The following is a 15,769-nucleotide window of genomic DNA, read 5'->3' on the forward strand; positions in this document are numbered from 1 at the left end:
AGGCCTGCTCGAGCCATCCTGCTATTTATACAAATCTCAGGCTGAGCAGGGCCTGATGGGAGAAAGGAACTGCGCTACAATCTGCTCTTCTGTTGGGCTATGCCTGATGGAGCTTCCCTCTATACGCGGGACAGGCAGCTCTGCAGACGCCAGAGCTTCCGGGGGGTGGGTGGGTTGGGGCTGGGCCTGCCTTCTCACCCACGCTTAGCGGGTCTTCCCAGAACTGACCCAACCCCTGCCCTCTTGCATGCAACTCATACTTAGCTGGCAGGGTAGAATCTGATCTCAAGGGCAGATCTCCCAGGGTGAGGCTTACCAATTGCACATCGGATTTGCTGACCCCTGCTATGTTCCCAAATGCGGGATACACGACTGCATTATTTCTGGTAGTGAGGGACTGTGTTCGCACTCTCCCCCCTATTTATTAGTGAAAGAAAAGGTAAAGTGTGCACTAGGCCTGCTAGGTTGCATACTTTAAGATTGTGCTCACATTGCGTTTCTTCAATTAGGTTCACCTTTGGGTGATCGCTTTTCCACATTTTATCTGTTGAATTGAATTATGCTTCTTTCATCACCACAGAAGTAATGTGTATTACAGAGATAAGCTACCATATGTATTGGGCACACTGCACATGCTCAGGCAGCATCAATCATGCTTTGTACAGGACAATGCTGGCCTAAATTGGGAACAGCCAGCATAGACACGTTGCTACAGAGGCATATTGTGGGTACAACCAGCATGACAATGTGTTACATCGGTGACAGTGCTGTCCTACACTGTGGACACATTGATCATTAAAATGTGTTGTGTTGTAAAATGTTCTTTTCTGCTGTTGGTGACATGGAATTTTCATATTCCTCTTTAGAACTGATTGTAAATTTATGGCTTTTTGGTCACCGTTTCGTCTGTAAAATGCACCATTTCAACCCCATATTTGAAAACAAATTCTTGAACCCCCCCAAACCTTCCCTAGAACCTTATAGCTCCCTCGCTACACTCGGTCTATTTCTGAAAAATATTAACACATAGACACTCAAAGAAATCACAAGCAACTAACCTTTGATCACTGCCCATGACACCAAAAGCTATCTTTGGGACTGCATGGCTATCACTGTCTGTGATACTATTGTGTCAAAGGTCACACAATATCGCTTTTTAATATACTGCTGTGGCCTCAAATATTGAAGTGTCTAAAAAGAATGTAACTCCACCGCTAGCTGCTGGGGAAATATTGTCTTGAACATCTTCTGACCTAGCTCCTAATGAAGTGGTAGTACATGATACTCAGAATACCAAGGTGAAACAATTGGAAAATGGCAAAATTTTAATTACACCTGAGATGCCACTCATCATGAGATGGGAAAGTGACCCGAAAGTTAATGGTAAACTCAATCTAAACCGATCCCTCTTGCTAAAAGCATTTCAGTCTATTCCAGCGTTCAGAATTCTTCTGATGATATTGACTGGGTGAAATTAACCACATACCACAATAACAGAATGATTTGTGGATTCCATTCATTACCGATTATGAAACTAGTCTGGGAGCAGAGGGAAAACTTTGTGTATATTGGCTTATCACCTTACTTGTTTCAATCTGATACGGAAGCAAAAACATTTCTTGAAATGCCAGTCATGAAAATTAATAACGATCAATCAAGTGCAGCAATGGGTGCATCAGTACTTACTAATGATGACACGATGAAACAATTAATGGCATTGACAGCTGCTCTGAATGGTTTGAATAGTACTTTAGCCAATGCCGTTACCAAAATAACTATGGTATCCCCATAATGAGTCTAATATTCTGTGCCGCTCATGGAACAGCTGTGGTCTAGCTAATTTTTTTAGATGGTGGGACACAGCTAAGGATATATGTCATCTGGATGTTATTCTATTAAAGGAGACTATGCACATGTCGCACTTTAATGTTGAAGGTTTTGTATGCTATTCTCAATCTGCTAAAAGGGGGGAATTTGGGAAGCCATCAGGTGGTCTAGCTATCCTCATTAATAATTCTTGTAAGCTATCTTCAAAGCTGGTTTTCAATGACGACACTAATTGCTGTCGAGATATCATCTTGCCTGACCCATGTGAGCCCGATTCTTATTTTATGTGTATATTGGAATAGGGTTTCAATTACTTATAACGAATTGGAAGGCACAATTGATTCAATTTTGGAGGATGCTCTTGGCCGACATGCGAATATTGGTATCTTGGTTGGAGGAGATTTCAATTCATGCTGTGTATATAAAGGACCAAAAGCTGGACAAAAAAAAATGGTCACATCGGCATTAATGGTAAAAAATGGGTAGAATTTTTTTTAAATTGGGACATTCAGGTGATTGAAGCTGATGATCAAACACTCACGTATACATGGTCAAGAGGGGGGTCTTTCTCTCATATCAATCATTTTTTTCTGTCAACCTCTCTATATAAATCATGTGCTCCTGTTACAATTGAAGATTTGGGTGATGGGGATCACTGTGCTATTTCCCTTCAACTTGATATTGGAGAATGGGGTTATATCTCTTGTCCAGTTTTTACACTTGTGGATACGGATAGACCTGGACTGTCAGTTAGATGGTCTACATCCCTTTGTCACCAGCTTATTAGGCGGATGAAAAATGACTTCATAATGATGGATAAACTGTACATGGAAAATATGGACCCAGTCTATATGGATGTACTTTTAACAAAGCGAACCAATTTCCATTTAATGGATTTGGCTAGGAAAAAGGTTCCTGCCATTACTGATAAAATACATAAGCATAGCTTTAACCTCGAGGAATTCAATCTAAAGAAAGTAAAAAATGCAACCCTTAGACTTCTTGCAAGAAAGGTTACTGATAGGGACTCTTATTGGGTCTCAAAATCTAGAATTTTGCAGATGTACAAAAACTCACTGAAGAGCCTCAAGGTAACTCAATATCTAAAAGACAACCAAAACATGATGTATCACCTGTTAAAAAGTGACATGTAATATTTGGGCTATATTAAGATCTATAAACCACGAAAATACAGGTGTTAAGGAAAATGCAATTGCAGGTTTCAAATGGGTGGATCATTTTAAGTCAAAATGTACCTTGCCTATTGACTTTGTCAAAATAAAAATACTTCCTCCCACAAATGTTTGGTTGGCCAGCTCTCCTTGGTCTCTTAATGATGTTGAAAGAGCAATTATGAAATTAAATGCATCTACAGCTGTTGGCCCGGATGGAATTCCAGCATGCCTCTTAAAATCAGATACACTATTTTGGGCAAAAATATTAAAATATAAAATCGATACGGTATTTGCCACACAAACATTACCTCGATTATGGTGTCCGCTACCATCATTCCAATTTATAAAAAGGGTCCTATAAATGACCCCAACAACTTTAGACCGATAGCTCTTACTGACGCCTCCTTGAAAGTATTTTGTCATCTTATCTTGGAGATGCTCGTGGAACACATGAATGTTAATGCTACCCTATCAAGATATCAAACGTGTTTCCACCGTTCAATGGGGTGCTCACTAAATGCTACAATATCATCTCACATTCAATGGAACACAAAACACAATCATACAGGTGCAGTATAAATGGCTTCCCTCGATTTGAGTGCAGCCTTTGATTCAGTGGTTAGAGAAGTATTGTGGAAAAAAATGTTATATATGGATTTCCCCCCATATCTGGTGTCGCTTATTGTCCTTTTGCATACCTCAACAAGGTTAGATTAAATCGAGCAGGTGCGACTACTGATGCTATACCAACTAATATCGGACAAACAAGGTTGCACTCTTGCAGCGGTAATGTTCAATTTATATATTTGCGATATTGAGGATAGCTGGGTAGATGTCATCACTTTCCCGGTGAAACTGGGGGTGCTAAAGCTCAATTATTTGGGCTTTGCTGATTTATTATTATTTGACAAAACACCTTATGGTCTGCAAAATAAGTTGACTTCATTTTATTTGTATGCAGCAGAGCATAACTTAAAAGTGAACCAGTCTAAATACAATATACTTGTTTTTACAGATGGAAAAAAAAAGAAGACATACCGATTCAACTGGTCTATTGATGGCATTTCTATTGTGTTAGCAAAAACAGTCAAATACCCTGGTTATATTTTATCCGATGTGTACTCCATGCAATGGTGGAAAAACAAACTGTATGAAAAAGCCAGGCCCTTAATTTCTCAGATGAAAATTATTATAAGGAAATACTGTTGCTTTTCCATATTACCAGTTCTACAATTTGATCTGGAAGGCTGACGGTATGATGAGGAAAAACCTTTGGAAGACCTGCTCTACTTTCCTCTGGAGGAGTGAAAACAAGAGCATGGCTGCTGGAGGGTGCCCAGGGAACGGGCCGTCTCCATCTGTCTTGATGGCCTGTAGGGACTAGTGGACGACTTTCCTGAAAAGGTGATCTCTGTCGAAAGGCATGTCCAGTACCTTCGCTTGGACCTCCTGGTGGAATTTTGTGGCCTTCATCCAGCCTTGGCGACGAAGGCAGACACTGTTCCCCCATCTGCCGGAACCCTGTGTCGGTAACATCCAGCGCCACTGTGACAGCATGATCTGGAAGAGAGCGATTGCCTCCATCTTCTTATCGTCGGGTTGGACCCAGCTTGCACCACAGCTGCCTGTCGTTGGCCGCCTTGATGGTGGATGCCGCAGTGCAAATCACCTTCCTTCTCATGATGTCCATCTTTTTCCCTTCGCTGTCCGGAGAAACTGAAGATGACAAGGACTGGTTGGTTGACTGTTTCCTTGCGGCTGCTGAAACCACCCTGTGAATTTGGAGTTAACGGGGGGATTGTGCAAGGATGCTGCCATAAGGAGGCTAAGGGGTCTGCTATAGCTTGATTAAATGACATATTATGCTCAACGGTAGGACTCTCATCAAGAATGTCCTCATACCCTTGAACAGGAGCGGAGGAAGATTTCAAACCAAGTGTGTCCACCACCGTTTCAACCAAGGCCCTGAATTCCGCATGAGTATGCGTGTAGGGTTGACCTTGCTGGAGGTCGAATTCTGGAGACATATCCAGGACACTGGCGTCATGCAACCCCTGGGCTAGAGCCAACAAATCTGCTTGGTTGCCAAAAGAATCGACACCGCCGGTACCAGAATATATAGGATCCATGTCCCCTTGGACATCAGGCTGGTTGGCGCCAAAAATCGACTGCATGGATTCAAAGAATCCTGACCTTGACAGTGGATGGAAAAAAAACAGTTGCACGTTTTCCGCACGATGGAACAGTCTTTTGGTGCTGATGGCTTCCTAGATGACAAATGGACGTCATGAGCACCATGAACAGCCGACAACAGCTTATGCGCCTTTGATGGCGTTGAGCCCAAAGGCTTGGTTGACGTCAATGGCATCGATGGAATGGCCAGCGTGGGGTCGGGAGTACCACGTTTCGCTTTTGCCGCCAAAGCTTGCTGGACCGGGTGAGGGTAGGGTCGATCGGCACTGACAGCAGCTTGGGTTTTGAACATCCCTAGCATTTGAGTTTTAAAACTATCGCACTCTTCCCGAGTGGGGGGCCCAGCTTGAGTTGTCTCGATGAGGGAGACGCTGTTGCTTCTTTCACGAGGAAGACGAAGAAGAATGGCTTCTGGAGTGCGACAGCTTCTTTATTTTTCTACAATGTTTTTCTTTCCCCTTTTCGGGTGTGGGCTAATCTATCTTGGCCTTGAAAGGCCGGATGAGTGACCATGCAGGAGATTTGGACAGCGGTCGACCCCCGGGCAAGCTTCACGGCCCTCTCACAAACTGATTTGGACTGCATTTCGGCACACGACGCACAGGCTTTCGTTACGTGACTCTCGCCCAAGCACCACAAACAAATGGTGTGGGGGTTGGTCATCGACATTTTGGACTGGCAATCGAAGCACCTTTTGAAGCCTGACATCGCGGTCGAGGTTTTGAGCAACAAACAAGACAACTTAGTCAAAACAAAAACATTCTCAAGTCGTGTTCCCGATACAGCATGAAAGCGCACAGAAAAAAGGAAATGAAGCATGGGCATAGTGACGTGGTTTATCGCATCCGGAGCCGACGATCGAGCACCGAGCAAGATGGATCGACGATAGACGGCCGAGTCGAGGTTCACTGTGCCCCCTGTCAAAAATGTTTCCGAGCAGCAGAGCTGGATGAGGATATCGATCAGGTGAGGAATCTGCGGGAGCAAAGCAATCCATTGAAGTCTGCATCATTGAGGGTCGGATAAGATTTTTGGCAAGGTCGTTGTCAACAGCCAGTGGAGAGGCTGGTTTCAATCCGCGGCCAACATAGGGTACCTGTTGCCAGATCAAAGGGAAGAAGTGTCTCTTTTGAGGGACCTTGGTCAATTATGTCTGGAACACTCGCTTAGCAGAAGCTAACAACCCCAGATTATCAACAACCTTCACAATAGTTAGATACAAGGAAGCATCTGGGTTGCCATATGCATACGCACATGCTTACTGCTCCCCTGAATCCAAAGGAAGCAAATCACAGGGGATGAGATATCCCTCATCACCAAAGATCTGTGCCATTTTAGTAATAAATTGGTAATCAGTGCCAGAGAAAACTCCAGAAAGGTGTTGGCATCTAGGAAGCTGGTGCAGCAATATTTCGCCTGAAGCTGGAGCCATACGGCATAGGGATCAGTCCTTAGTAACAGTGCTAGATCAGAACCAGCAGGCATGCTGTTGCTGCATCTGCTGGGTGGTTCAAGCGTACTTGACCCTTTCTCTGCCAATGGTGCTGGGACCTAAACCGCTGGTGACTTGGTAAAGAAATCTAATATCTCTTGCCTGAATTCTGCCCACTTCTCCAGCTTAGAAGAGTGGGAGGGAAACGGTACCTTCAAGGGTGAGAGTCTCTAGAAGAATCTTTTTCGTCACTGGATAGGGAATGAGAACTTGTAGAGTTGTTAGGAAGAATGGTGGCCAGGCGGTTCATTGGCAGAACATGACCTATTACGATACTCCTTCTTTTCTTTTAGTTCGCAATCATGCGAGCTGAAATCTACTTGATGTTTGTCATCCTCGAGCAGTGTTCCACCCCCAGTTCTTCTGACGACTAGCCTTCTTGGAAGAGGGCTGACAAACATGAGACTTAAAGGGAGTGTGTTGCTTGCCCTGCAAGGAAGGTGTACAATGTAGTGGCAAAATACTGAAGGGTATTCCCATGCACAGACTGGCACAAACTGTAGTTCTCCAAATCGTGTTCCTTCCTGTAGGTAGCTAAGAAAGACTACATGGGTATCAGTGACCAGTGTCAGCCTCAAGCAGACCCTAAAGGTCCTCAAGTCCAACTTGGGATTCAGCAAGATGCAACTTTCATAATTCTAGTGGTGTTCCTGAACAGCATACAGAGAACAGAAGGAGCTGAGGTCATGAGGTGACCAATATCTCTGTATACACCAACACTGACAGCATGTCCAGCATCATAGGAGCACATTGTAGACAAGCAGAGCTGATGCGGTGCCACCTGGAATCCACTGTTGGCTGAATAAGTTTATATCCAGAGATATTTGAAGATGAGGAACCTGGAAGAGGAAGGAACCAACTAGATCTGCCTTAAGTGTCAATGATGAGTATGTTCGTTCTGAATTTACTTAATGCATCACTGTAGGTCCCACTCACTGCTAGAAATAAGTGGAAAGTGAGCCCTACTCTGAACGAGGCCCCCCTGATGCTTATGTCTGGCACTTGGTGATGGGGTTGCTTGGTCTACCTGTATATATATTGATTGAAGGCTACACACGATCCACGGCTGGCCTTTTAATTTTATGGAAGGGGATCCTATTGGGCTTCTCCCACCTGCAGAGAGTTCTCCACCGACTCCGGCAGACACTGGCACATATGTTTCCTTACTCACTACCCTGTATTCTTTCTCTTCACTTGTGCCTCTTGGACTTTGGGGTTTATAAATTAGCTGGACGCCCCTCTAAGTCAGGTGGTCCTCTTCCTCCTCAGCTGAGTTGTCCTGTTGTCCCAGGACAAGAGCTGGTCTGCGACATTAACTTTCACTGTAATCAGGTTTATTTGTAAAAATGTTTTGCTGTCTGCGTACCCTATGCGTTTGCAAGTATTTATTTCCTACAGGCACACATTTTAGCGCTCGTTTTTGAAAATAACTATTTAGATTGGAAAAAAGAATGATGCTTTTTAGAGACTTCTGACTGATGAAAATAATCGCTAAGCTATGTACATAAGCAAAGGGGTTGGAAAAACACCTTTCCCTGTAAACAAAAATCCCCTGAACGTGACCCATATCACATGATCTATAATCTAACCACCTGCGCCTTTTGCTTTTCAGACTTTGGGCACCTCTATAAAGCCTCCCGGGACTCCTCCAAAGCCAAGCAAGCGTTGAAGGATCGCAGAGCATGAGCACAGCCTCGGCTGCCCGAATCAGCTCTGCGTATTTACACCTGACCGATCCTCAATGGGAAACCCAAACCCTGGAAGTTGGCAAACATCCATTCACCAGCCTCGGTAACAGGAGCTGCCCGCCCAGCTTTAAACCTTATAGCGGCTCAGATGGAAAAGGGCATCAATAAAAGGTGAAAGGGATTTCGGGTCCTCCACCACCACCAATTAAGGGATACCCAATCCCGCAGAATTATGCAACATGATTTCCGCTTCGTAGCAGTGCAGAGGGAGGGGCTGATGGTAAAAGACTGACAAGGGAATACCGATCCTTTCACCCGTTCTCTGGCGTGCATAGGTCTATATATATATGCATGGAAGGGTGGTCACAGACCAGGGTGGGCCACCATATATGTTCAATGCCAAGGTTGTGAATGGCAGGCAGCCAACACTCTAAAGTGGGTTACTGTATATTAAATGCTTGGATTGGTAGGGGACAGGCTGCTATAGTTCAACGAGTCCAAGTGCGTTTGCCTTTCAGAAAGGCAAAATAGACTATGATAGAACTTTCAGTTGTGTTAGGGAGGAGCAAAGTGAGGTCAATAGTTGGAATGAGGCTGAGGGATAGATAAGGTGCTCAGGAAGGCATGAGAAGGAAAAGGTGTTATAGCCATGTGTCCAATTGGACCAAATTCATTATGGGACTAAACTGCATTCTATTGAGCGTAGCACCAAATGAGAGATGGGGGATGTTGAAGCCCCCACCACCAACATTTGCCATGGGCTGCATGTCAGGAATCTGAATATGTCAATTTTGCAACAGCTCCCTGAAAAGCAAGCAAACAGATTCAGATATATTTGGGTGGTTTCTTGATCGCAATAGTGATGCTATTCTTTTCAACCAAAACGGCAAAGTCATACATGCTATTTGTATTTTGGTAACATCTGAAGTCTTTGTCCAATTCGTTCTGGCATTCACATTTCTAGTTAAAGTAGTTGTATTCAAATGGGTTAAGTGGTTATTCCAGGAATAATGGTGTGGGGCGGTTTGGGGATTCCAGTATTGCGGTATGGCCAGAAAGTTATCCGAGTGCTGGTCTGATGTTTTCACTGTTCCTAGTCCCCTGACCCTCTTCTACTGCAAGGGTGAAGCCTTGGTTGGATCTCATTGCCAAGGTGAACCACTGGAGCCTTGATGGAAAGCTGTGTTACCTTTGAAATCGTACACAATGGGACCTGACCTAGAGGGACTTTAAATGGAGCCTGTTAAGCTTAATAAACCCTCTTTCCTGGTTACCTGAATACCCAGCAATAATGGGCTCGGGTGACTTGCAGCGACGACAAAGCTTGATGGCTCAGAGAACTGGCCAGGGCCATGGGCTTTCAACAACAGGAGTGGAATGATCAGGACACTGTCACTAGGCAATGTAGCCTTTGAACTATTGGAGCGAAGGCAACAAAATCACACATTATCTTCAACAGCACAGTAGCAATGAGATCAACACACGTGAAAATGTGGGTAAAAGACTCATGGTAGCAAGTGCATATTGAAACAATGCAAACACACGTTACTTAACTTCAGTATTGCTCTTTCTGATGGATAATTCCTCCCACAGATTCCTCATTTCTGAAATATCCTCCAAGCACAGTCTGGTCTGGAAAATGTTTTTCAAAGAGCCACCAGGTTGCAGTACTCATATTGATGCAGACTATGGGCCTCGGGTTGCCACCAACCTCGAAACACTGCATCCCCCGCCTGACTTTCCGATGCCACTGGGACATTACAGTCCCAGCAGAGCGGGGAGTGAGACGGGGCATTCAGTAAGTCCCCATTCCCGTGGAAGCACTGGCACCATTGCTAATGGTGCTTCCTTGACAACTCTGCCTAACAGGGCCATTGCACCCAGCAGAGTCAGACCTGCCGGCGCAGCGGCCTCGGCAGGCAGACTTCTAGTGTGGCGGTCCAGAAGCAAGGGTGCCGGTAAGTTTACCAGCATCCTCGTTTCCGGACCGCCACACTCGTAATGAGGCCCAATGTCCTTTAACAAGGTCAGATGTGGTAGGCTAGGGTATCACAGTGGAATGGCCCTGGTGGTCAGGGACTGCAACCCATTCCATGATGCCTCAGAGGCGGTATAGATGGGGTCATCTGGATTCCCCAATCGCATCCCTGGCATTCTATGAAGAAGGTCTAATACCACCAAGAGTACCCTGTTGTGGCTCAAGAAACACACAATAGATTCTGGAAGCAAACGCTCTAAGTGTAATTAATGAGCCACTCGACAGTGGTTTTAAACAAGCCACATGTTAACCATAATTAGTCTCATCTGTCGAGAGACACGAGCTCCTGATCACCTCCAGCGAAGGCTGCTTATCTCAGACCGCAGGGCCAGCAGTTGTGTTAAAAAAAAAAGACTCCATACTATAGAAAGAATTCAGTCACAAAACTTGATGGTTTCATTGTGCAACTGAACGACCGAACGATAAGGGCGGACACATTCAAATATGGCAGCAAGCCGCTTTCTGATCTCAGCATGCAGAAGGATCCACCACACAAGTCACACTATCTGGGGAAATCATAGTTCACTTGCGCTGTACCAAATCACGAAGCACGCTTTTGCCTTTAACACAACTGATACAGGTCTCACACTCCTAAGTCCTTCTCACTAGATTTTGTAACAGGAGCGAGTCAGCGGGGAGATGTGGGAGCTAGGAGTCGGCGAGCAGAAGGATGGAGGCTGCAGATTACACTCTGGCGCAGTGGCAAGGAGAAGATGAGCAGGTGCAAGAGAAGTGAAGGAAAGGACTAAGGTACAGCAAAGAAGGAAAGTGAACAGGATGAGTAAGGAAGAGAGGGAGTGACAATCTTTAAAACGAAAGCAATGAGGGGCGTGGTGGAGATGGTGCCCAAATAAGATCCATAGGCAAACTAAAGAGCCTTAGGACGAGCCATTTCGAGAGAAAATTATTTGCAAAGTCAAAAGAGGGCTAAAGCTTAAAGTACCTGGGTTCAAACCAGATGCATGCATGACACCAAACTCCATCAGATGACCTAAGGGTAACAGTTGGGGGTACATAGTAGAAGAAGATGAAAGTACTAATGTGTGACACATTCATGGTGCTAAAAAAAAGGGGTTCAGGACACCATCAATCCCAGAAACTGTAAGTGACTGATGGGCCTGCTGAAGGGGCAGACCTCTAAGGGAGAGAAGGAGGAATTGGGGGCTACAGTCCTAAGAAGAGTCTGGTAGGTCACCCCGAGTGTTGATTTTACAACCCCTAAACCAATCCCATGGGTGCCAACCTACTCCCTACTACAAGTGAACAAAATAAAACTGATAGTGAACTTTTAATTGGTCTGGGGTAGTCTGGGTCTTGGGTAGTCTGTTGACCAGCTGCTCTCTAACATGCCTTACCTTCCTCCCATTTGTTTTATGTTGACTAAGCATTATTTTGTACAGGTTCCTTTTTGTATGACACTTTGGTGAAATCATGCAATAAATACAAATAAAAACAAGTTGGCTCCTTCTAGGAAAACACAAAAAGTGACAGTTGGACCAAAAAAGCCTGAAACTCGGGAACTCTACAAGCTGAAGTAGTGATAGTGCAAAGGATCAAAATGGAGCCACATCAAGAAAGTTTGATCCAAGTTAAAGTCCCATAGAGATTCCACAAAGGGCTTTGATGAAAAGGAATTTAGGAGGTCTTTCCAACATTGGAACGTGAGAGTTCCATGTTTGGCTGGAGGAGATGCAATGCTCTGAATGCTTATCAATCTCACAAGAAAGTAATGCCATGCACCGGTCTGGATCCACGACTGCCCAAATTAAATGGAGTTGGGTGGAGGAATTCAGGAAGGTCTTTTTCACGTTCATGGAAAACAGTGGAGAATTATTAAGAAGGATACACTTTGTTTTGAAGTCCTCTACCATACTTTGCTCTGACCTGGCTCTCAGACGTCAGTTATGGAGTTAAGGAAAGATGTACACGTCCCTCTGCAAAATTGGGCTGCCACCACTGACGACCTTCAAAAATACTCAACATCTTACGTTATGTTACTTGCATTTATATAGCGCCTTATATATCATTGGTATGAGCTCAAAGCGCTGGTAGGTTTAACGCACTCGGGAACCGTAGTTCAGGTCAGTAGAGAGAGTGCTGTATGGTGCGTGGGTGCACCGGATGTGTGTGCAGCTGGTGTAGTAGTTGAATGATAGCTGCTTGCTAGTGATAGGTGTGGTGCTGAGGATATCAGTTGGATGTGTTCAATCTGGTGGGTGTACACCTAGACTGGGTTCTGGCTGTGTTGGGCCTGAGGAACGCCTATGTGAACAGCAGGCCGGAATGTGCTCGGCTAGCTGCGTTTTATTAGGGTGATGAGGTGTTCATGGGGTCGTATTCGTATGTGAATAGCTAGGCCAAATTAACAGGGGTATAGCTGTGTTCTAGTTGAATAATGGTGTATAGTAGAGAGTAAGCGCAGTGGTGTGGTATGGTGGTTATAAGTAAAAGTGCCTGAGACCAGGCACGTGAGCAGGATGGTGGGGACATACATAGGGACATACAGATATATAGCAACCAGTATATATGGGATAGATATCTATATGGGAATACAGATAGATAGCATATGTAGGGAATACATCGCCTGAGCCTAATTTCTAGATGCATAATTCCATACGGTAAAACATCTAGGGCACACTCAATGTTGTTTGGACACACTATCTAGATGCAGAGTTCAACACAGTGAGACTTTGGGCGCACGCCATATCGCCTCACCATAATATCTAGATGCAGAATTCAGCACAGTAAAACTTTTGGGGCACACTCAATGTTGTTTTGGACACACTATCTAGATGTAGCATTCAACACAGGGAAACATTTAGGGCACGGTCAGTGTTGTTTTGGACACACTATCTAGATGTAGAATTCAACACAGTGAAACATTTTGAGTGCACACAATATCGCCTGAACACAATATCTAGATGCAGAGTTCACAGTAAAACTTTGTTGAAGTGAGACGACAAAATGGTACTTTCGATACTTGGGGTTGACAGGGATGGGAAAGTATGTGTCCTGTTTAACCACTCATTTAACTCTAGCATCTTTACGCAGAATCTCAACAGGGATTGCATCCTACCCCTCCAAAGAGACTTCTGATTACCATGTGATACCATGCAACTGTCGTCCTACTGATGACACTAATTTCACTATCAAAATCCTGGAAAGGATTACCTTGTACCAACTCCTCACCTTCAGTAAAGCAAATGTCCTGTTTCATACCAACATTATGCACGCCCTCCCCCATCCCTCCATGACTGCCCTACTATCCAGATCCTTCTAGACCCACCTTCTGCTTTTGGCACTGTCATCCATCCCTTCCTGTATTAACATGTTGGTAACGCCTGCAACATCAAACATAAGACCCTGGAATGGATCCTTTTCCTTCTCAATATTGAGACTTGGGTCAGGTCTGGTTCTTTCCCATCTCCTCCCTCTAACTCTTACTATGGAGTTCGTAAAGTCTCAGGTCTCTCTCCTTGGCTTTTCAACACATACCTCTTGCCTATGTCACAACTCATTTCACCCTTCCTTTGCACCTATCGATTCAATGCTGACAGCATTCAAAATGCCTTCAAGTTGGAAGGTGGCACATCCCTGGCCTCTAGTCCCATCCCATGCTGTCTCTGGTGTGTCCAGGGATAAATGTTCAATAACAATGTGAGCCTTACTGCAGCTAAGACCAATCATTTTCTTCGGATCTTCTATTCCTTCCCTCCCTACCTTTTCCTTGCCCCCCCAAAGGGGTTCTCCAAGCTCTCTCGTTCGGGTGGCCAGAAACATGGGTGTTCTCCTTTGAAAGCTCACTCACCTTAACCCTGCAGGTCCTAAAGCTCTCTAAGAAATCTCCAGCTACACCTCCTTCTCAGGCACATTCTCCCCATTCACAATTTCTCCCATAAGGTGGAGTGACAAAGGCTGTGGTATGTCTAGACTGGACTACTGTTAACAGCCTCTATCAGGACCTACTTAGGTTAATTCTTCACTTACTGCTCATGATCTAGAATAAAATGGCCAGACTCATTTTGGGATTTAGACCCGGTGACCAAGTTAACCTGGCCTTGAAATCCCTGCACTGGCTCCCAATTTAAACACCAACCTCATCCAAAACCCCATGCTTCATCCACCAGGCATTTGATGAATGATCTGTGCCCTGGCTGGCCCCAACATAAAGTGGCTTTGTATTGCCCTCCCTGGCCCTTGCGATCCTGTGCTTCAATTCCCCTTGTTGGTCGCTGTTCCAGGAGAATCAAGTTAGGTTGCAGGATTTCAGGTCCAGTGGGGTCTTACTTGCATAATTCCTTCCCTCCCTGCATCAGGAATGAAGACCCATCCGTCTTCAGGAAAGAACATAAGACTTACATCACCAGAGATTACTTTGGCTCTTGGGTGACTACCTCTTCTATTGGATCCCTAGTCTGCATACTGAACCATGACCTGTGGTAGGGCATCCCCACCCATTTGAGTCCAGACTATGTACTGCTGTCTCTCTTTTGCCACCAGTCTGGATATTTGCTACTAGTGCCGCTCTGCCTGTGCAATGTACCTGGTTGTATTGTGTTACTTTGTTGCCCAGTTCTTGTTGATGCCATTGTCTAGGGCCCCTCTACTTTGTAATCTCTTGCATTGTTGCCCATGTCTGTAAGTATTATCTTGTTCCTATGTTAACATGCTGCGTTTATGTCCCTTACCATTGCATTTAAGCAGCATGCTCTGTTTTGCAGTACACAATTGTATTTGGGTTCCACTGTGTATCCGCCTGCATTTACCTGTGTCACCCTTTGCACGTATGTGGCCTGAATGTTACAAGGAGTGTTCCCCCTTCACCCCCACTCCTCTCTTACTTGTGGCACATTGAAGTGGTGGCTGTGTTTCACCGCTGGTGCCTTAAAAATCAACCATGTCTGATGTCCTAAAATGGATGCGAAATTCACTATCAGAGCTATAGTTTATTACTGCATTACAAAACCTAATAGGATGGTCTGTTATTTGGAGTTTTGAAGATGCCTTGATCGTAGGAGTCCAAGAGCCAGAAAACCTTTAACAAGAAATAGCAGATGTGAGCTTCATATTTTAGCTTGAGAGGAACAGTAGCAACCTTTAGGGTCAGTGAACATTCTATAATTAAAAGAGTCAATATATAAGGCATCATGCTTTTAAGTCATATATCCAAGAACAGAGGGCGTCTAACTTGGGCAATTTGCTACTGCCTCCAGAGACCTAGGCTGGTGTACATGTTACCTGGCAAGAAGACTGAAAGGAAAGTCGAGCAAGCTCGACACAGGGAGACCAGACAGACGATAGGGGAGTTTAGGGTACCTTTCCTGACTGACATCACTTTCTGTGTCAGCCTTAAGCT

The 15,769-nt window shown here is 44.7% G+C and overlaps 1 protein-coding gene and 1 non-coding gene across 4 annotated transcripts in view; one reads left to right on the top strand and one right to left on the bottom strand.

The window, feature by feature from the left end:
- EXD3 (exonuclease 3'-5' domain containing 3) overlaps nt 1-15,769 on the bottom strand; it is a 3,187,846-nt gene that overhangs the window by 1,007,701 nt on the left and 2,164,376 nt on the right. The gene's annotated exons all lie outside the window — the stretch shown is intronic.
- LOC138474938 (U1 spliceosomal RNA) lies at nt 257-418 on the top strand. Its single transcript, XR_011269156.1, has one exon. It is a non-coding gene; the product is annotated as a U1 spliceosomal RNA (small nuclear RNA).

Source organism: Ambystoma mexicanum, chromosome 8 (genome assembly GCF_040938575.1).
Source record: "Ambystoma mexicanum isolate Mex_15411 chromosome 8, UKY_AmexF1_1, whole genome shotgun sequence".
NCBI classification, from domain to species: domain Eukaryota; kingdom Metazoa; phylum Chordata; class Amphibia; order Caudata; family Ambystomatidae; genus Ambystoma; species Ambystoma mexicanum.